This window comes from Sorex fumeus, unplaced genomic scaffold (assembly GCF_029834395.1).
Source record: "Sorex fumeus unplaced genomic scaffold, SorFum_2.1 ptg000039l, whole genome shotgun sequence".
Taxonomy (NCBI): domain Eukaryota; kingdom Metazoa; phylum Chordata; class Mammalia; order Eulipotyphla; family Soricidae; genus Sorex; species Sorex fumeus.
The window spans coordinates 22,028,184-22,052,298 of NW_026606096.1; the positions used below are offsets into that span (position 1 = coordinate 22,028,184).

Below are 24,115 nucleotides of genomic sequence, written 5' to 3' on the forward strand. Positions count from 1 at the left end.
ATGTGGTGCTGGGGGTTGAATGCTTTGCATGACTCAAATAAAGAATTTGTGTTTAGCTTTAATACCCATATTTTGGAAGATGAACGGATGTCATGTTAACTTTGGGAGTATGGACTATCATATTAAATTGTATTATTATGACCACTGAAATCGATCTGTGTTCTGTATAGTTAGCTATAGACTCCTCTGTACTTTTAGTGTAACTCCAACATGCAAAGGATAACTCTTCAGCCCCTTGAATGTGTATTTTACTCTTTTATTTGTTTGTTTGGGGACCACGTCCAGTGGTGCTCAGGATTGCTACTGGCTCCACACTAAGGAATTATTACTGGAACACACGGGAACATGTTACTAAGGAACACATGGGATGCCAGGTTTTGAACCCAGCTCAGTAACATACAAAGCGAGTGACCAACCTGCTGCACTATCTCTCCAGTCCCATGAATGTGTATTTTAAAACCAGATTAAGAGCAAGCATTGTGGTATTCAAAATATATTTCGTATGGACTTTTCCAGAATTACAGATCACTGACATGAATTTCAACCCTTATCTGCTCAAAAACTACTAAATTTTTTACCACGCAAATCCTTTCTGATTGGAGGTAACCATTTAAGCAGTGTTCGAGTTCAGCTCATGGTCACTGAATGAACCCGCCTTCCTCCTGTCTAGAATTAGCCGGTCATCTGAGCTCTTAATCCCCCCACTTCTTCCTTCTAGAGATAGACACAGTGAATATAGCAGTATATTCACTGTACTGTGAACATAGCAATATATTCAATATGCCATATACATAAAGCAGTGACACGCTCTCTTCCAGAGCATTTTCAACTTTTATGGCTTTCCTGGATCATTCCCAATAGCCTGAAAACATGTGAATATGTCTTTCATCTTAAGAATAAGAAAAAACAAAACAAAAATCATAGTTTCGTTTTCCAAGCCAACTAAATACCTGTTTCTTTTCTTTCCTTTAAAAGAGAAGAACTTTTCAAAAATACTTCCATGCTAGTGACTCAGGTAAAGAGTTTGTGTTTAGCTTTAATGCCCACATTTTGGAAAATGAATGTATGCCATGTTAACTTTGTGAGAATGGGTTATCATGTTGGATGGTATTATTATGACCATTGGCACTGATCTGTGTTCTAGAAATTTAGCTATAGACTCCTCTGTACTTTTAGAGTTCTTTCTTTTTTTTTTTTTCCCTTTATTTTATTTTATTTTTTTTAAAGTTGTAGATTTACAATTTTTTGTGCTTTGGTTTCAATTATACAATGATCAGATACCCATCCCTCCACCAGTGCCCATTTTCCACCACCATGGATAATATCCCTCCCACCCCCATCCCCCCATCCCCCCTGTCTCTGTGGCAGGGCAATCCCCTGTGTTCTCTCTCTCCTTTTGGGTGTTGTGGTCTGCAAAAGAGGCATTGAGTGGCAAACATGTTCAGTCCATAGTCTACTTTCGACATGCATCTCCCCTCCTGGGAGGATCCTCCAAATATCCTTTATTTGGTGCTCCCTTCTCTATCTGAACTGCCCTTTCCTCTAGGATACCCGGCTGGCCTCTAAGTTATGGAGTAATCCTCCTGGTGCTGATCTCAGCTATTCTTGGGTATTAATCTCATACTTTGTTACTTTATATCCCCCAGATGAATGCAATCTTTCTATGTCTATCCCTCTCTTTCTGACTCATTTCGCTTAGCATGATACTTTCCATATTGTACCACTTGTATGTAAATTTCATGACTTCATCTTTTCTAAGAGCTACATAGTACTCCATTGTGTAGATGTACCAAAGTTTCTTTAACCAGTCAGTTTAGAGTTCTTTCAACTCTATAGCTTTTCTCCCCAATTTTTCACCAGCTGTCACAGGAACGATCATTAATTTGTCTGTAATCTCAGCACTCTAATTAGAATTTGTGATTTATCACTTGAATCTGTTGAAATTGAAAATGCATATACTCAGACATGGTGGCCTTTTGTGTAAAAAGAGAGCAAATAAGTATAAATAGGGGTTCAGAAATAGACAAGATTTCTTTCTTTTTTAAAGGCCTGGGTTTGTTAAAAGTTTTTCAAGTTCCAGCATAAATGATCTCAACTTGTGAGATGTTATTGAAAACTTGCATAGGGCTTAGTTTTGGGCCATAATAAGCATTATAGTAAGCATTTATTTAATAAATTTATATATTTTCTACTTTTATATTTCCATATACTTACTATATGTTTTATTTATTTGATTTTTTTCTTTTGCTTTTTTGGGTCACACCCAGTGATGCACAGGAGTTACTCCTGGTTCATGCACTCAGGAATCTCTCCTGGCGGTGCTCGGGGGACCATATGGGATGCTGGGAATCGAACCTGGGTCGGCTGCGTGCAAGGCAAACACCCTACCCCCTGTGCTATTGCTCCAGCCCCCTTACTATATGTTTTAAATGAAGACAAAACTCTTTCTTGACTGTCTGTACATTTTAGTCCTACATAAACTGGCAGGTTGAAAACATTTTGAATTGTGCCAGAGAGATGGTACAATAGGTAGGGCACTTGCTTTGCACATGACTGACCTGAGTTTGGTACCCGGGACTGTATCTGGTTCCTAAGCACCTCCAGGAGTGATGCCTGAACACAGAGCCAGAAGGAAGCCCTGTGCATAGCCATACATGAAGGGAAATTAATTTCTTCTGAAGAGATTTTCACTTAGGAACTCATTTTCAATCCTACTTTCTCAAATGTGATTTCTGTATGTATTATCTCATGTCTGGGTAATATTTTTTTTTCTCAGTTTCATATAAAGGGGCTGGAGTGATAGCACAGTGGGTAGGGTGTTTGCCTTGCACAAGGCTGACCCGGGTTCGATTCCTCTGTCCTTCTCGGAGAGCCTGGCAGGCTACCAGAGTATCCCGCCTACATGGCGAAGACTGGCAAGTTCTCCGTGGCTATTCCATATGCCAAAAACAGTAACAACAAGTATCACAATGGAGTCCTTACTGGTGCCCGCTCATGCAAATCCATGAACAACCGGAGGACAGTGCTACAGTGTTTCATATAAAGAATGGATTGAACCAGGGACCTTGCACATGCAGGGAATGTCCTGGGTTCCACCTCCTTTGTACACAAGCTCCCTACCAGCTGGCTATCACTCCTGCCTCTCCTGCCTCTCACTGGAGTATCCATTGCTTGAATTGTCCCATCTGTTCCAACGTACTTCCCCTCAAGGTCAGATACCTTGCATGATGCATCTAAATAGTGCTTTTTCTACTGCTTCTTGGCAGACATATTTGAAACAGCAGCTTTGTAAGTTCAAATTTATGATTCATATGGAGCAATAATTTCTGATGAAGACAGTAGCTTATTGCACTAGCTTCACTTTCCTTTCCTTCATATTTAAAGAGTAAATCAAAGACATAAAGGAGAAATAGAATTCTCTCATTATTTTTCCTCTTTAGATAAGATCCCAGGAATAAGCGATGAATCAATGACATCTCATGGAAAACTTTATATTTAAATGCACAATACGTGGGTCGAACAGAAGAGAATAAAAAAAATACACCTAGTCTGAGTGGCAGACTAGACTATTTAGTAGAGGTATATTTCATTCTTGGGTGTACAGTGATACTGATGGCCCAAGTCAGACAAGTTTCTTCACTGAATGTCAAATTTCTTCACATGTCAAATGAAGAGGCACTCTTAACTTGTAATATTACTTGATACTAGATGGAAGAAGAAGAGTTAACAATGTTTGATATAAGCTGGGGAGAGAAGGGAAAGGGGTGGACTGCATGCCTTGCATGTACAAGCCCCTGAGTTGATATGTAGGACTGCATGAGTCCCAAATCTGCCACGTGTAACCCTGGTGGCCCCTGAGCACTGTGACCCACAGAACCACTGGGTATGGACTTCATTTATTGCTGGACCTGAACACTAAATCATTAGTCCAAGTAGTGTTGGGAGTGGTCCGTACCAAGTTCTTGCACACTACGAGGAAAGGTTGAAAGGTTCTACAGGATTTCCTGCCCCCAACCTTCTTGCCCCCCACCGACAAAAGAAATCAATGATAAAAAGTTTGATGTTAATTTTTCATATAGGAACCATCTGATGAGTTTGTATATGCAAAAAATATGATTTAAAGAAATAAAGAATCCTATTTACAATAAACAACATTTATAGGGGTTGGAATGATAGCACAGCAGGCGGGGCATTTGCCTTGCACATGGCCTACCTGGGTTCTATTCCCAGCATCCCATATGGTCCCCTGAGCACCACCAGGAGTAATTCCTGAGTGCAAAGTCAGTAGTAACTCCTGAACATCTCCGGGTGTGACCCAAAAGAAAATAAAATTTATAAAGTGGGTGAAAGGCCTGTAGAACTTCTCCTCTAAGATCTGGCAAAAGGCAAGTATATCCACTTTCTTCACTGTCATTCATCAGAGTATTGGATATCCTCGTTACAAAAGTTAGGGAAGAAAAAAGAAGAGCATTTGAGCTGAAGAGAGAATAAGTTATTATTATTTGCATAGGATGCATTTGAAAACCTTAAAGACTTCACCAAAAATACATTAGAAATAATAAATAAAATAAAGTGGCAAATGACAAAGTGAATATGCCAAATTCCCTTGCATTTCTATATGCAAATGTTCAGTAGAGAAAGAAACTTTAAAAAGTAGAATAGTGTCCCCAAATGTCAAGTACCAAGGAATCAACCTAACAAAGAATATGAAAGGCTTACACATCTAAAACTATAAATTACTGTTAAAATAAATGGAGTATAACTCAAAGAAATGAAAGAGCACTCTGTTTTCATCTATAGGAATAATTAAGATTGTCAAAATGACCACACTACCAGAAGCACTTTTCTGATTCAGTGTATGCCTTATCAAAATTCCGGTAACTTTATTCAAGAATACAGAACAACTACTATTAAAGTTTGTATGGAACCAACTCTCTACCCCTTTCTCTCCATACAAATAGCAACATAAAAAAAGGTAGGGGATACCCTGGTTTCAAATTTTACTATAAAGTAATAGTGATAAAGCAGTATGGCACTGGAATAAAAGTAGATGTTCAAATGAGTGGAATAAAAGAACCTAGAAGTAAACCTCCAGATGTATGGATAGTTAATAACAAAGAATTTAAATGCTTTAACTTGAGGAAGGAAAGCCTCTTTAATAAGCGGTGCTGAGAAAACTGAATAACCACATGTGAAAAACTGAAATTGTACCTTATCTCATACCATACACAAAAGTTAACAAAATGGATTAATGGCCACAAGATTATGCCAGAATCCGTAAAGAGATCTAAGAAAACTGCCTAGAATATATTTGTCAGAGATGTTTTCAATGAGTTGAATTCATTGTCAAAAAAAACATAAATAAATAAATAAATGGGACTGTTTCAAAAAAGGTTTTTGCTCTGTGAAAAAAAATAGCGTCAAAATAGAAACACCTACTTAATGGAGAAAACTTAATATTATTAAAATGGACATCTTATCAAAGTAATATACAGGTTCAATGCAATTCCCATAAACTTCCTATGACAATCTTTAAGGAAATAGAATAAATATTACAAAAATTGTATGGAATCACAGAAGACCTTGAATAGTCAAAACAATCTAGAGAAAGAAAATAAGAATGGAGGAATTATACTCCCTCACTTCAAATATATTGCAAAACAACAGTAATCAAAATATTATTACATTGGAGCAAAAATATAAACAAAGTAGAATTGAGTCCCAAAATAAATTCACAGATAATTTATAGCTAAGGAACCATGAGCATACAATGAAGCATGGAAATTCTTCTCAACAAATAACACTGAAAGAACTGGACAGTCACATAAAAACAGAGTGAAATGAGGCTACTATATAATAAAATTTTGAAAAAACTAATTTATATTACTAAGGTCTTGGCTATAAGACTGCAAACGATAAAATGTATAGAAGAAAACACAGATTATACTTTCCATTGCTTTGGTCTCAGTAATGACTTCAGGTCTTCACTCTCCCAGCAAGGAAAGCAAAAGCACCAAATCAACAATGGGACTACATAAAACCAGAAACTTCTGTATGATTTAAACAACCCTCATAAGAATGCATCCTGGAGGATGGAAGAAATATTTGCACAACATACACCTGACAGTGAATAATATCCAACATTTATAAAGAACTCATGCCACTGAACAAAAGCAAAGGACTGGATTTTTAAAATGGGCAGAAATGGGTAAATAGATAAATGGATAAATAGATAAATGCTCCTAAAAAGACATACGATGACTAACAGGTATATGAAAAAAATGCTCATTATTACTTATCATAAGGGAAATGCAAGTTCCAAACTTTAGGTAACTATCACCTCACATTTGTGAGAGTGACCTCTTTCTAAAAGTCCAGAAAGAGCAAGGGCTGGAAAGAGTGTAGGAAAAAAAAAGAAACTCTAATTCTGTATTGGAGGGAATGTAATTGGTCTACCCTTTATGAAAAACAGTATGGATATTTCTCAATATAATTAAAATAAACCTACCACATGGTTCAGCAATTCCACTTCTAGGTATCTATATGAATATAAAAACACCAATTAAAAAAGATATATGCACTCTGTTGTTCATTAATGCTGCATTGTTAATAACAAGATTTGGAAATAACCTGAGGACACATGGTTACATAAAAATGTTGCATGCAAAAATAATAGAATACTATTCAGTGATTAAAAATGTTTTGCTAAGAGAAATATCAGAAAAAGCAAGACAAATATGGGGCAATTTGACGCATATGGGGGATATAAAAAAATGAAACAAAGAAAGAGACAAATCTAAATCGAAAAAAAAAGTCCTTAAATTTTCAGTACAGAGCGGAGTTTACTTCAAAGGGAAGTTCTGGGGGAGAAGAAAAATAAAGAAAAATTGAGAAAAAATTGAAATAGAATTGCAAAGTAGGAAATGATTATATTCACATAGTAGATGGTAGGTGTAGGAGAAACTGTATAAAGGCTAGAGCCATTATACATTTTTCTCTTTACTAATGAAATCTCCATTTTGTTTGTGGTGACAATATATTCCACACCAGAAGATATGATGAACTGCTCATTCAATAGTTCCATTTGTGACTTCTACTACCTTGGCGGTAAGGCATGATTAAGGAAGAACCAAATTCTGACAGAGGGAATCTAAGAAGTATGTCTTGGGTAATTTCTGGAAAAGCATTGATTTCCTGATGAAAGGTGAAAGATGGAGTTTGGCTAGGACTCTCCTTTTTCTTCCCTTGAAGAAGAACTTCATTCATATCTGGAACTTCAGTGGTCTTCATTTCATGATAGGAGATAAGTGTTTAACACAATAGCTAATGCACCCAACAAGGTGGAAGGGGGTATGTTGGAACTGCTGATCTAATGCCAGAGAGCACTCGCTTCTTCTAGACTGTACTGATGGGAGAAAAACTTTTTATTATTTAAGCCACCATGACTTGGTTGTCTCTTTGTTGCAGTCCAACCCTGGAGCAAGCCTCAAAACAACAGGCATATCAAGGAAAGGAGCCTGGAAATGATTATCAACACATGAGGGCGTGAACTTAGCAAGAAGTCTTCACAGTGATTTTGAAAATCAGTCATGATAGATAAACGAGCTATTTTGTTTGAAAATTGACTAAGAACAATGAAAACAACAGTGAGATGTGAAAAACAGGAAGTCCTGTGAGTCATCAATTTCACTAGAAATTGATGCAAATTCGAAGAGATTCTTTAATAGATAAAACCTCTGAGCCCAGCAGGACGCCTTCCTCCCATATATCTTTATGGACACCTTCATAACTGCCTTTTGCCTAAATATTGTACTGTTGGCTATTCATAAAGGAGTGTTCTTGGATCAAACAAATCTAAGTTGAGGAATAATCTATCGGAACAACAAACAGGCTCATATTCTTCTAAATTCACAATATTAATCTGTTTAATCTGTTTTCAGATAAAAGGAGAAGACAGAACTGTGACTGTGGAATTCAAGGTGTGTGAACTGATCCAGGATTAAAAAACAAAGTATTTAAAAATATGTATAAAGCACATAATTAGGACAAATGATGAATAATAAATATATTCATAGAGAATCTTTCTTGATTACTATAGTTTCCTGAATTTGGTGATGCTCTGGAGGTTAAACATCATTTTTAGCAGATATGTGTTAAAATGTTTATGGGTGAAGGTCCATTATGTCTGCAGCTTATACTCATCATTCAGCTAGAAAAAAAATGTGCCTGTGTGTATGTTAGCAAGAGATAGGAAGTAAATATAGGAAAAAGAGTAACAATGGGCATTGCTATTTAACAAATAAATTTGGTAAATATTTTTATCTCTTTTAATCATTGTGCTAAACCAGTTTCTAAAGGTTCCAAGTATAATTACAATTTTTAAATTATTTGAAGATAATTTAGCTCACTGGGCTAATATTTGAGTGTATCTGAACTCAGTTTTTGAATAAAATATTATATTGCTTAGACTCCATACTTGTGTGTATGTGTATGATGTGTCTGTGTTTTAACCTGAAAGGTATAACCAGGTGGAAAAGAATATTTTAAATGCTAGGAATCATATTTGTAAGACATATTGTTTTGTATCACTTCTGTATTTACGACTGCCAGGCTGAGCTTTTCCCCACCTTTTTTTTAATTTGCTTTTTGGGACACACCCAACAATGCACAGGGATTTTGCACTCAGGAATTACTCCTGGCGGTGCTCAGGGGGCAATATGGGATGCTGGGAATTGAACCAGGGTCGGCCACGTGCAAGACAAACGCCCTACCTGCTGTGCTATCACTTCAACCCCTTTCTCTATCTTTTAAAGGATAATTACAAAGGTATCTCACAGGTTAGGAGAGGACAGGCTTTAAAGGCTGTGACAAAAAGACCTCTTGATGCATGGTGGAAATAAAATCTTTTAGGATGGGAAACACAAGAACGTTTTTCATCACATAATCTTTGCCTTGTTTTTAATGAATAGTGGCAAATATTCTACATGCTAATGTACCAAAGACAGTCCAATAAAAGATAATTTTTAAGTAACACTGACACAATAATTAAAAAAAAAACTTCCCATAATGGTTGCATCTCATGTTTTGACAAAAATTTTCTTTGGCCTAAAATCTGCAGCAATTTATGATGAAATACAGTATAAAAAGGCTGAATGCCTTTAAGGGGCAACTCGGGGCATGGGCAGTTGACTGCATGCCCGAAGGTCACCAGCTAAACAGCCTGTTTTCTTTGAAGAATTCCTGTGGTGGTTATCATTTTGCTGACAACTACCAGGAGCTTCATTTGAATGCTTTCAACATAAAGTGTCTATAACTCAGGAAAATCAAAGAAGCATGTTTAAAACTGGACGCTGTGCTTCCCTGCTTTTGCTTTTTTCTGAAATTCCCACCACCCTCCACATCTGTACTGCATTTCTGTGGCTGATGGGCGGTTAAGAAGCGACTCCCTGAAATTTTCAGCTGTTGCCAGTGTGGATTTTTGTGTAGGTTTCTGAACTTCTGTTTCTAGAAGACAAGAATCAGCAAATACTCTGACTTTCGTGTTTCTTGTTTTCTTTTGTTTTTAACCCGATTGGATGAAGATGAAGGGATGTGAGAAATCCTCACTATTGTTCACAGAAATCACACCTACAAAATATGACTTTCCTGTCTACATCCATTGGTACTAGTTTTTTTTTGTTTTGTTTTGGGTCACACTCAGCGATACTCAGGGGTTACTCCTGGTTTGCACTCAGGAATCACTCCTGGTAGAGCTTGGGGGACCATATGGGATGTTGGGAATAGAACTGAGGTTGGCCACGTGCAAGGCAAATGCCCTACCCGCTGTGCCATCACTACAGCTCCCTGGTACTAGTTTCGAGGTTATTTCTAATGCAAGATGTATCTATGTTTTAATGATGTGTGAAGAGTCTTTGCTATCCAATCAAACATCAGTCTGTAAGAGGGCTGTACACTGACTGAGAGGCAAGATTCCATGTGGCTCTCTTTGATGCTTGGACCTTCTGGAGTTGAGTAAACATTGCTTATGCCTTCTTACTATTTTGCTGGGACTAATGCATACTTTTCTTACTCTTTAACAGAGCACCTCTATCTTTAAACTTTTCACAGTTAACTTCCTATGAGCATAGCTACCCAGAGGATATAGCTTTTGCTGCTGACTACTTGCTTCTCTATTTCCGTCCTGGCTGCCATTTCCAATTAAGAGTGAAGCCTGTGATGGGGGGAGATTGTTAATTCAGGCCAACAGGTTAAGTAGTGAGGAGGAAATTATTTTCTCTTCTTTGGTCATACTCTCTTGCCACCTGGGCTCACTGAATAGTTGCCATCTGTACTCAGCTTAATAGACCAACAAATGGGTTGGAAACTCATCTGTGGCAGCTAAGAGGAAGAACAATTCCTCTGAGATTGAATTATTTAGCGGAGAAATCATAGACTATAGGATGACTTTCCTATATGTTCTCTCCTTCAAAAGAAAGTTCCTTTATGTCTGCCATAGAGGCAGGCTGGGTGGGGTGATTTAGGGAGGTGGGAGGGAAACTGGAGATGTTAGTGCTGGAAAATTACACTGGTGGAGGGATGGGTGTCGGAACATTGTATGACTGAAACCCAATCACGAACAGCTTTGGAATGCTCTATCTTATGCGAATTCAATTAAAATAAACACTAATATTAAAAAAGGTTAAAAAAAGAGCAAGTTCCTTCAGTTTCTCTCCAACCTTTTCAATTCTTTCTACATTCTCTCATCTTCTAAGCAAGAATGGATTCTCTTAGTCCCTTGCTTTCCTCATAGCAAATGCTGATTTATTTATTTTTTTACAGTTACTCTGAGTGATCATTTCTCTTATCTCACAGTGTGAATCAATGTCATTTCCTAGTTGCAATTGTCCCACACTTGAACAACCTGCTTCCACTCTGCCTCTTTGCAGCCTAGTTTCCATACAACAGACAGAGGATTCTTTAAAAAATGAGTTAGGGGGCCAGAAAGATAGGACAGGAGGCAAGGCAACTGCTTTGCATGTGAATGACCCAGTTTTCTCCCCAGTATCACAGGTGGTCCAGAGAACCATCAGGGGTCACTCCTAAGTAGAGAGCCAAAAATAATGCCAGATTATGCAGAGTGTGCGCACTCCCAAGCAAAGTTTGATCATGAAAATATCTTCTTTGAGATTTCCTAGTGTCATCTCATTGTTCTTAGAAAAAAATCCAAACTTTCTTTTTTTTGCTCAGATTTTCCCACCAACATTAGCCTGTTTTTCAGGGACAAATGCTAGGTCGTTTACTTTCCATTGATCACTTTGTATATCAGGAAATGTCGCGCGGCCACATAAGCGGCTGCATGGTTCGGAAAATAGTCCTGGTGCATACCAGAGCCATGCTTGTAGAAGCTCATGGTCACCAGGATTCCATCGGGAGAAGGTGGGGAGACAGCACCTATCCCATCTGGGACCTCCTGGTGATATTGGCTCCGAATGGGGCCCGGAGAATTCTCCGGGAGTTCTGGAGCTTACCAGTTGGTCTTCTTCACTGCTGTGTGAAAAATAATCCAAACTTTCACCTTTGGCTTTTACCACAAATAAGCTATCTTCCTTCATTGGTGCTCTTTCTTTCCATTATTTTTCTGTTCTCAATTTGCACCACATCGATTGTCTTCTTTGGTCTTACTTGCTGGTCTCTGGGTCTCTGCCTATACTATTAGCTGTTGCCTATACTTGGGTGTCTAGTTTGTTTCTTTCTGCGTCACAGCTGAATTTTTCCTCATTCCACTGGTCTTGGGATAAATATCTCTCCCTTAGAAAGAATGCTGTGATCACTTTATCTAAAGTGCCTCCACATTCCTTGCTAATTACTATTCTATTACACTGTTCTTGATTTCTTTTTTTTGCAACATTATAAAGAATTTTAAAATATCATAACTAGATTGTAAATTGCTTTTTGTGTGTGCGTTGGGGGGTCTATCTGTAGTTTTAGTTTTCCTTTTTTTTTGATAACAAAAAAAGGCTATTATGGCAGTGTGGTACTTAGGGGGGGTATTCAAGGACCCATGCTGTGCTGGGGATAGGTCCTGGGACTTCCTACTGGAAAGCATGCACTTCAGTCTTTAAGTCTTGTCCCTGACTCCATCACTATTAATTTCTAATGCCAATTGATTCTAGGCATAGTTAGGAGTTTAAAAATTAGTTAACAAAATGAGTAATCCTCCATGTATTTGAAACACTTAAGAGTAGTATTTTAAGTGGAGCTGAGGCTATCTTTTTAATGGCTACGGCCAGTGACCTGTCCATATTTTTCCTTTAGCTATCTGGGGCCCAATTGGCATCCTAGACCTGACCCTAGTTTTATCAGTTGGTCTATAAAACAGCTATACTAGGGCCTTAAATCTTTTGGGGACATGAAAAAGAAAGGAGAAAAAAGAAAGAAACTTAAGGGAATAAAATTAAAAATAAAATATTTCAAAATGTGGACTAGCAGCTCACTTGTAATGCTAGTGGTAGAACAGTACCATGTTTGCCAGGATTGTAAGTGTCAAATGATAGAAAAAAAAACCACAAAGAGAACTAGTATTTTATATTTCAAATCCAGAATTTATATCTGGATTAAGTTCAGTTAATGAACAAAACCTGCTTTTCTTTCTTGAGCGGGCCCAGTAACATTGTGAGACTTGTTACTATATTTGGCATATTGAATACATCATGGGTAGCTTACCAGGCTTTGCCGTGCGGGCAAGATACTCTTGGTAGCTTGCCGGGCTCTCCTAGGGGCAGAGGAATCAAACTTGGGTCAGCTGTGTTGGCCTCGTGCAAGGCAAACGCCCTACCTGCTGTGCTATCACTCCAGACCCGCTTGAGCAAATCGATGAACAATGGGAGGACAGTGACAGTGACAGCTATGTTCTTATACACCATAGCTTTTGTAGGTTTGGAATTTCTTAGCCATCAGTATAAGTCCTATGTTGTATACCAGTACAGCTGCATAATGCATATGATTCCAAGACTGTGATTATTGAAGAGTTAGGGCATATTTCCAAACTGCATTTAATTCATATGAGAATGAAATTGACCTATTGGAAGAATTTGAATTATTATAGCTAGAGGCGAATCAGCTGCATCTTCATCAGTGGATTAAAACAATTAAAAATTTTCTGTGACTTATGACATTTCTAGCACATAGAAACTATTAGCAACAGTTTTTAATATAAAATCTATAGTATTTGCAAAAAAAGAGACCATTTTCAGTTATACATCACTATTATTTCAGTACCTGAGTTATAGTTATTTATAAAAATGATAGGATTGGAGCTGGAAAGATAGTGTAGTGGGTAAAGCACTTGGTTTGCATGTAGCTAACCTGATTTAGCCTGACATCTCATATCATATGGCCCTGCAGGCTCTGTCAGAAGTGATTCCTAACTGTGGAGCCAGGAGTAATTCCTGAGCACTGTTCGGTGTTACCCTCCAACAAAGACAAAAGCAAACAAAAAGATAGGATTTTATTTTAAAGGTGTTTTTATTTTAAAGGTGTGCTGGAAAAGATAATTTTCTAGAGAGCATGACTATGCTTCTAGAAATTTTAGGGAGATTAAAAAGTGCTGAGCTTTAAAACATGTCTGTTGTGTCTCTTTCAAGCCCATGCTCTCCCTTGAGTATGCATCTTTCTATGTCTCTTTACTTGCTTGCTTACTCATTCAAGCCCTGTTCTCTCTTGAACACGTATTTCTTTCCTTCTACGCTGTTCATATCCAAGTTTTATTCAGCAGATACCATCCTGCTTCACCTAAAAGAAAGAAATATCTCTGGTGCATTTTCAGTGATGTATCTTACCGTTCAGAACCATCTCTTCCCACTATTATTGTGACCTTCTTACCATGAAATCCAAGTAAAATGTCATGAACATGCATGTGTATATAAAAGCTATCAGGGGCAACGTTATTGAATAAAATAAATAAAACAAAGTAAAATTATACTCTTACAAAATCTTAGGCTTCGGCCCTATGACTGTAATGTTTTAAATTAATTATATAAATGCTGTTTTCCCTTGTAGTGAGTTTGCTATTGCTGAACAAAATCCCTTCAGTTTGTTGACATATACTTAGTAATAGCTTTGTATTTCAAAGTTACTGATTGATCAGAGTACGTATTGTCCTACATAGTTCCTGAATTCAATGTGAACCAAGTGACTGTGTATAAACACTTTTTTTCCCTCTGTTGTCCACTATAGTACGCACCTTCCTTTCGATGCTTTCAGTTTTTCCTATTGTTTATTTGCAAATCACACCTAAAACCTTTATGCAGTTAAACTGGTGAATTAGAAAATAATATAAGAGAAGTAAAAGGGTGGTAAAAAAAATAGGCACAGAGAGAGGAAAACACATTCAGGAATAAGTTTTCATGGGTGTTGGAATGTGATATCAATAAACAGAAAAAGAGTATTAAACAAACACAATGTATTGTTACCCACACAGATTTTGTGTATTTTATAAAAGAGTATGTTTTATTTTATGCACTTTTCAGGGAGAAAAGATCCTCCTAAAACGACTGTAAACCAGTAGACAGCAGGCTTGTTTACTGATACATGGTCTCTCTCTCTCTCTCTCTCTCTCTCTCTCTCTCTCTCTCTCTCTTTATCTCTGTCTCTCTCTCACACAAACACACACACATACACACATACATACACAATTTCATGCAATTTAGCTTATTTTGGGTAAGATGTCAGAGTTATTTCCTTAAAAATCTTTTTTGTACTATTCTGTGGAAAAATATTTATTCTACTTAACCACTACCATCTGAATTCTTGAGTTTGGCCCACAAAGGCACCATGAACTGGCTCGAAGGATTTTCTCTTATTTTGAAGCATTTGATTAGGCCCCTGCTTAAACCACCCCAGAACATCAGGTCACCCCTTAGCCCCTCTTGGTTCTGTGGTTTTGCCTTAGCTCCACTTGTTCCTGCACTGCAGCTCCTTTGTCCTTATTTAACTTAATTGGTCAGTTTGCTCATCTGTTAAAAGAAATATAAATGTTTATCATAAAATGGGAGATTATGTATATTGTTACATATCATGATTTTGGTTTGTAAGGTGGGAAGAAGAGACCCAGATTTGGGAACTGGATAAATCTCAGTCCAAATCCTGGATTAGTCACTTATGAGCCTTTCTGAAATTTAGTTCCTTATCTAGAGATAAAAAACACATTCCGTTTTAGGGTTCATGGTAGGAATTTAATTAAATAAAACTTTCAAGTGTTCATCATATAATCAGAACTTCAGTAATGTAGCCAATTCATGACAACTTTAGCAAGATTGATCATTTTTACCAATAATCAGAAAATAGTCACTTTGGTCTAGCAAACTTTGTATATCTCAGTATGTAGAATATTATGATATTATGATATTATTTAAAATGTACAGTTATTTACTCAGAATACAATTAGAAGTAGTAGAGTTTCCTGCGACCAATTAATTTCAGTTGTTAGAGTGCATTTGCTAGGTGGGGTGACAGCATTATGAAGAACATTCTTTTCTTTGTCTCTTCCTACGATTTGTCACAAATGATTGTTTTGGACATTCTATGAGGAAGGATTTGTGCAAGCAAGTTAATATATAAACACAAGAATGTGGAATTTTTCACAACTTGAATGACATTTATTGGTTGGATGTTTTCATTTGTAATAGTGTGATTAGTGTTGATTAGACTAGACAGGAGGTAAGAAAACGTAGCAAAATATAGCAAAAATTAAAAGTAAAAAAACAACATAAAAGTGGTTTAGGTGGGAGGGAAATACTTGACAGGGTATAGGAGTTTAGGTCATGATGTTTAAATTAGAAAAAAATTAGGGGAGGGGCTAGAGTGATAGCACAGCGGGTAGGGTGTTTGCCTTGCACGTGGCCAACCTGGGTTCTAATCCCAGCATCCCATATAGTCCCCTGAGCATTTCCAGGTGTAATTCCTGAGTGCAAAGCCAGGAGTAACCCCTGAGCACCACCAGGTGTGACCCAAAAAGCAAAAAAAAAAAAAAATCAAAACAAAAAAAAAAACAAACAACAACAACAGAAAAATCTAAAAAAAAAAATAGGGAAAATGCTCTGTGTGACTCAAATATATTATGAATAAAAGGTAACTTATGATGACACACTTTTTGAAAAAGTCAATCACCCTGTCTACTATTGTCTAATCTTTGAAAATTCACATTTTCCTTATAAAATTTCTTAAAAGTGAAGGCACATGTGTATCTTTCCTTATGTTATTTAAAATTATTGGCAAATAAGCTTAAGTATGTAATGGTCTATATTTTCCAAGTTAGAATAGTTCAAATCTTACTAAGACATGCCATTTTAGTTGTTACTAAATTCAGATTACTGTGCCATGTGTTTATAATTCCTGCCTGCCAAGCATTACATGTTTTTATCATATACACAAGTAATTTTTATTCTTTTTCATCCTCCACTTTTAAAACTTTTGCTATAACTGGTTAGCTGGACTATATTTATTGTCTAGGGAAGAATGGGCACAAGAGAATGTTTCTAGAGTAATCAATTCAAAAAAAGAAAAAAATAAAAGATAGTGAATTGAAAAAGCCAGTGGCTGGAAAAGAGAGAAAATTTAAAATTTTATTTCCTTTATGAATTGTACCAACTTGGTTTTGAATATCAAGACCGAATACAGAACACAGAGCATTGACAATTCCTACAAGGGAGAAGCTTGTGTGATGCCTTCAAAGCAGTTTCCCTGAATTTGGTGATGTCTAAATAAGAGAACAAAGCATCCTGCTCAAACCTCTTTTGGGGATGAAAGGAGGAGGCAAAAATCACCAAGAGAGTTTGAAAGATTGTTAAGCAAAGGAGACTTTTATTTTAAGGTTTTCTTGACCACATTTGGTGGTGCTCAAGGCTTACTTCTGGCTCTGTTCTCAAGGATGCCTGCTGGCAATCCTCAGGGAACCACATATGGTGCTGCGGATTGAACCCAAGTCAGCCACTTACAAGACCAGTGCCCTACCTTCTTCTGTACTATCATTTTGGCCCCTGGGGATTCTTGTTCTTAATCCTAATATGCAGCCTGGGGGAGGGGCAGACATCTGCCACAACTGATGTGAAGAGCCTGGTAGCTCTCATGGAGGGTGAGCGGGAGATGAGGATTGATTAGCCTGGTCTCTCTTGGCTTCCACCAAGCTGAAGAGAGAGTGGAGGGTTTCCTGTGCTATCAGAACACTGGTTACCAGCAAACTGTCCTGTGAAGCAGTGGTATTTGGGTGAGAAACTCGTGGATTATCTGGCCCTGGGAGCTGGAATGTAGAAGAGAGTTTTCATGCTTTGGTAGTTGCTGAGGCTGACACCAAGAGCAGTGAGAACCCCATGAACTTAACTGTAAACGTTGAACTTCCTACCTGCTCTTTCCGTTTGACATTGCAGCAGCTGCCACTAAACCTGGACTCTTGTTGGCAGTAAGGGCAAAGGGTGAAATGAGAAAAAAATGATTGTGATATAAAGAATGTGTTTTAAAGCCAGAGTGATAGTGCAGAGGGTAAGGTGCTTGTCTTGCCCAAGGTCGATCTGGATTTGGTCCCCGACTGCCCATATGGTCTCCTGAGCACTGCCTGGAGTGATCTCTGAGTGCAGAGCCTGGAGAAAGCCCTGAGCACTGCTGGTGTGGCCCTGAAGCAAAAAAAAAAATTAACCCAAAGAACGTCTTTTTCAGAAAATTGGCTAAATTTAAAATAAGCAACTTTGAATTAGAAATTTATATGCCTTTCATTTTGTATTGTAGTCATGAACCTTGAATGTACTCATGAAGTCATAACATTTTGTTTTTTTAAATATGAGATTTGTGGCATAAAAATATGAAAAATTTAATACTGCATATGAGACCTTGTCTTGATAGACTTAACATTAATGATAGACCAAGCTAATAACATTTCTCTTCACCCTTATATTCCTTCACAGGGAAAGTTGGTATTGCTTTTTTTTTTTAACCTTCTCTGATTCTTTCCTTGCTCTTTGAGGTAAAAAAAAAAAACAGCAAAAACCACCACCACCGTTGTCTAGAAAGCTGAGATATGACATTTGAAAAAAATTAGAATAGAAAACAAATTTTAGGTCTAGGAAGAACTGATTCAGCAGAGGAGCATATTGGTGAATTAGGAGCCAGAGATAAGTGAGGGGAGAAATAAGAGGCAGACAGAAAATCTATGGGCCTGGGCTCTTGAGACAAAGAAATACAGGGAAGGAGAGACAAAATTTCTCAGGTAACAAGAGTGATGGAAAAGAGAGTGAGTCACGTTTAACTAACACTTGGTAGGTTATGGATAATAAACTAGTCTTGCATCTTTTTAGAAGGATGAATGAAGAGGACTACTCTTGTTTGTGATGAGTTTCTTAAAAAATGAATCTATTCTAGAACTAGACAATGTGTAAACATTATACTAATATCATCATTAGCCCATATCAGTGTTTCTTACTCTGATATTGTAGCCTTCTGTGATTTCACTGAATTATCTGATATCCGAAGATGTGTTATTTGTTCACAAGTATTATTTTTATACAACACCGCCTAGAATCATTCTTTCTTTGATTCCTCCATAATGCATACCTTGTTACTGCAATTCTTTTTGATCAGTGCCATAGTCACTCATTCTTCATTCATCTCTTACACATTCATTATCATTATGTCATAGGCAAAATGTTGAGGAGACATAATAATGTTAAAACATTTGGTTTTGACCTATCTGTTCACATTTTAATTCAATAACCCCAGCCTTTCTCTGTTTATACCTATCAATCTTGTGTTGTGAACTCTGAATGCTTATGAACTGATGATTAAGTAAACCAACCGTGCTGTTTGGGTGAGAGGCATGTAGATTATCTGGCCCTGGAAGCTGAAGAATATGCAAGTGATGACATCATGCCTTAGAAGGTATTGATGCCAAAGTGGAAGAGAATGAGTTAAACCTCATAAGAAGCTGGCGAAAGGTCTCCAGTGATAGTAGCTGGTACGGCTGCCACTCCATGTGGTGCCCTGAACTCTGCCAGAATGACCTTTGAGCATTGAGTCTGGAGTAGGTCCTGAGAACTGCCATTAGGCCAAAAATGCAAAAATAAATAAATAAATAAATAAATAAAAGGAAAAGAAGCTGATAAAGTTACTCTAGATATTCGCCTCTCTACCTGTCCCTTCATAATAAGACTTAGCTATATGATATGCAAAGAAACTGAGAAAAGATGATGAAAAGAGGCAGGTCAGGACTATAGAAATATTCGTCGATTTTTTTTCCCCGCTTCATCACTCTCATTATTTGAGATATTTTGACTCTCCTCCCCCAGAAAATGGATTTAATGTAGAAATGATTTGCCATATTATTTCAGGTCAGCATATGAGCTCTCAGTTGCTGAGAAAAGTTTTTGTATTTCAACAGACAAAGAGAAAACTTTTTTGCAGGGAACTGACACTGAACACTGTGAATTCACCAGATCGAAGGTAAGAACTGCAATGAGAAGCCAGGAATAAAAAAAAATCTAAATTTAACTAAACCAAACTAGCCAGCTCTCTTGATCTTAACACAAAAAGGAAGGTTAAGTCGAGGTGAAGAGATTCTAAGAGGAAGCATGATGGATGGTGTCTTCTTATCAGCATTTGAAAAGCGTTAAAGTAGAAACAGCCATGAGGCAGTTTTGAAATTTCCACAATTTATCTACAGTTATGAAATGAAAAAACACAAATCTTCAGGACTACTGAAATGATTCCAACAGTTTTAGTTCACTCAGGGAAAATCCTTTAAAAATGCCAAAAGTCTGGGGTGAGAAACAGAGGATGTAAGGACAAGATACAGACCAAGGTTTCTGTGAACCCAGGTTGGGTCACAGTTTACAACTTAAATTGTGTGAGTTTTATTTGTTTGTTTTCAGGGCCACACCGTGCTGTGCTCAGGGCTTATTACTAGCTCAGGGATCACTCCTGAAGATGCTCAGGAGGCCATATTTGATTCCCAGAAAAGCACCTTACTACTGTACTCTCTCTCTGACCCCTTAAGTTGTATTTTATCTTGGAAGCCAATTCCTGAGAATTTAATCAGTTAGGTTCATTCACTTGTAATATCAATTGGGTCTGGAAAAAAAACTTTGCTGAAAGCTTTTTAAGTTTCTTTTAGTAAATTCAGTTGTATACACTTAGGCATTTTGTTCAGAATTAGCCAATGTAGGGCCTTTCCCATGTTTTATTAGATAGCATTTCAATTGCAAACATGTACATTAAGATATATCTAAGTGGCCAAACTATAGAGACCAGCAGGGAAAAACAGGTGTTAGAACCATCTTACTACAACACTACAAAATTAGCCCAAAGTATTCATAAACCCAATGATGACAAAAATATTGTGTAATATGTTTCTAGTATACTGCGGAAGCAACTATCCTCTACAAAAGTCCTAATTCTTTTTTTTTTTTACAAAGCTTTCATGTTTGAGTTTCAGTCATACAATGATTGAATATCCATCCATCAGTGCACATTTTCCACCACCAATATCCCCAGTATCCCCCTCCACCATCCCACCCCTCCCCCTGCTTCTATGGCAGACACTGTTCCCCATACTCTCTCTCTCTACTTTTGGGCACTATGGTTTGCCATATAGATACTGAGAGGCTATCATGTTTGGTTTCAGCACACATCTCCTATCTCGAACGATTCCTTCAACTATCATTGACTTAGTGATCACCTCCTATTCCAGCTACCTTCTCCCCCAGTTCATGAGGCAGGCTTCCAACTATGGAGTAATATTCCTGGCCCTTGTCTCTACTGTTCTTGGGTGTCAGTCTCATATTATGTCAATTTATACTCCACAAATGAGTGTATGCCTGAAGCCCAATTGTGAATAACTTTATAATCCATGGTGACTAAATAATTTTTTTAAAGATCGCCATATCTCCTAGTGTGGCACACATATCATGCTTAGTGAAATGAGTCAGAAAGAAAGGGACAGACTACACTCATTTGTGGAGTATAAATTGACCTACATTGTTTCAATACAAATCCATTCCCCAGTGTCCTCTTTCCTCTACCATTTTCCCCAGTTTCCTCCTATCTGCCAACTTGCCTTTATGACAGCATTTTGGGGGGAGAAGGGGCACACCTGGCAAGGACTGACTCATCTCACAGAAAATGCAGGGAATCAGAGGGATATGGTAATATCTACTTCCAGCGTGGAATCTACTCACATCTGTAGAATTGCTAATACCTTTGGGTTGCTTTACATAGCAGTGGGGCTCCATTGCATTGCCTCCATAAGGAAGACACAATATTCTTTTGAGAGAATCTAAAGGGTAGGTTTAGCACCATAGGTATTTGGTGTGCTAGCACTCTGGGTATGTCTAGAGGAAGAACGAATCTTTCTGGACACTTGAAGTATAGTTTATAAATTCCTCCTGAAAAGTTGTCAGTACTTCTTTGAATTCTATTGGACCCTGGTGCCACTACATAATCTTAAATTTCAACATTCAGTATAAAGGAGCTGCACTATCCTAAGGATGGCCCTGGAATGGTTTTCATCTTTGCATGACATATGATGGTCAGGGTAATATTTAAAGGAGATTTAGTTATCAAGGAATATCATGGGAACATGGACTGGAGAAGGAAAAGTCTACAGAGTCTTCATTAGTTTTGAGAACTTAAAAATTCCTTTTCATTCAAATTCCTCTTTGCCACAAGCATGGACTTGGACGTAGGTCATGAGAATCGCTTTTCCCTCCCCTACACTATTCTATCCTTGGTTGTGAGAATGATTTGAAAAGTTTATCTGTCTGGCAATTATATGACGAATGAACATACCTAATGGACTTGAAAAGTCTTCACCTTAAAAAAATAAAAAAGCACCCACAAAAAATCAAGGGGCTGGGGGTTAATTTTTGGGCCACAACTAACTTCGTTCAGGAGTTACTCCCGGCTCTGTACTCAGGGTCACTCCTGGCAGTGCTCAGGGGACCATACACAGTGCTGAGCTTGTGCCTGAATCAGCCATAAACAGATAAGCTCCTTATCTGCTTGCTTCACCTGTAATGCCTTCATCTTTGTGCTAGAATTTTGGTGGGTAATAAATATATTTTTAATAATCTTATCCCAGTTCCTTTTTTCCCCCATCTTAGGCCAATGCTTGTACTTTTCTGATATTTTCTTCTCTTCATAAAGATATGAAGTTTAGCACCCACCTTGAAAGGCAAATAAAAGATAATAGAGCTGAAAACAAAAGGGAACTCAGCTATCAAGCTCCAATTTTTTTTTTTTTAACCAATGAGGAGAGATAGCGCAGTGGGTAGGGAGTTTGCCTTGCATGTGGCTGACCTGGGTTTGATTGCTCTGTCCCTCTCGGAGAGCCCAGCAAGCTACGGAGAGTATCCCACCCGCATGGCAGAGCCTGGCAAGCTCCCCATGGTGTATTTGATATGCCAAAAAGAGTAACAAAAAGTCTCACAATGGAGACGTTAATGGTGCCCTCTCCAGCAAATTGATGATCAAGGGGAGGACAGTGTTACAGCGCTACTAATGAGGAAAAACAAGGGCACTGTATTCTAGATAAACTTTAAGTTTCCTTTCAGCACAAAGCCATCTAATTTTATAAAATATATTAAAAGGGTACTTGAGAGACATAAGAGGAAACTAAGTAGATTGTGATTCCTTTGAGACCCAGGCTGCTGGATGCAGGAAAAGAAACCATGTTATTGTTCTTTCAATGAATTAGATAAGGATCAGGAGACAAATTTATTAGGGTGCAATAACATAATTAGATGTTTTAATCAAGGAATTATCTCACGTAATTTGGTATGTATGTGTATGGCCTCTCAATCAAGTGCATTTTTATCTTCTAAGAAAAAAAGTTGCTTTAAAATCGTACCTGGAAAAAAATAAAAGTCTTACCTGCTTTTAATAAAAGAGTGAATCTTATATCAGATTATCTGCTGCTTTCCCTGCTCCTCTTCACCTTTTTATAGCTAATTATGTGGGTGACATTGAAATGAACCAGCCCCTTGGTAAAATTTAGCTCCTGGGCATGGAATTGAATTTGAAAACTAGCTCAGGAGGGAGAGTTGTGTTGTTCATTACAGAATGAGAAGTTGAGGTCCTGGGGGCAAACTGGAAGAGAAATTGAGGAATAACGGAAGCTGAGAGCAGTAGAGAGAAGAGCTGGTTTGATGATCAGAAGCAAGCCCTCCCAGTGGGTCAGAGAAGCATGTGAACACCCCCCTCCCCCGTGGGTCTCCTTTCTAAGAATTACCAGGGTTTTTTTTCTTTTTGGGTCACATCCAGCAATGCACAGGGGTTACTCCTGGCTCTGCATTCAGGAATTACCCCCTCGTGGTGCTCAGAGGACCATATGGGACGCTGGGAATCAAACCTGGGTCCAACGCATGCAAGGCAAATACCCTACCCGCTGTGCTATTGCTCCAGCCCCCAGAAATTTTTAAGAGCACTGATTATTTGGAAAGGATCATTCATTAATAGAGAAGTTTAAGCAATAAGGTGAGTCTTGTTAATTGTATGAACATGGACATAATTATAAAATGAATCTATTCAACCTCAAACCAAATGTCCAGGTTAATATAAAACAAAGGTACTTAATAAGAAAAGGTTAACTTCTAACATGATATCTAATTTTTATCTTTGCTGTGTTAGAGAGCAAAACTTAAAGTGTTCATATTTAGTATTTGCCCCTGCTTATCCCTAAAGTAAGTCTTCATTGGATCAGTTGAATACCTGGGAACAGAGCAATTGGAGTTGTGGAGCTAGTTAGGGGAGAAAATATCCAGGAGGAGGGAGAGGTAAGTTAATATGGGAGTCAAGTCAATATTTATTTTCACTTCCTAGATATAAAGATAGCTCTGCGTAAGGTGCCGACAAAAGTGCTTTGTAAGCAAGATTCTTGGGTTCATTCAAGCTGAGTCTTATTTCCCATATCTGGAGTTACTTACATAATACCCTAATTAATTTGTTGTCAGTGTAGAAGCAAACATGTATGTAAAACAGATGGTAAGAGCTCACAGAAGCGATCCTTAAATGCCAAGCATGGTTTTCACACACTTCCCAGGAAGGACTTGACTTTACCCTGTGGAAAATTTTCTTTTGTTTGGGTTTATCAGTTTTG

The 24,115-nt window shown here is 37.8% G+C and overlaps 1 protein-coding gene across 3 annotated transcripts in view; it reads right to left on the reverse strand.

Moving 5' to 3' along the window:
• Positions 1-24,115, reverse strand: part of RXFP1 (relaxin family peptide receptor 1) — a 101,700-nt gene that overhangs the window by 74,026 nt on the left and 3,559 nt on the right. The window lies entirely within an intron of this gene.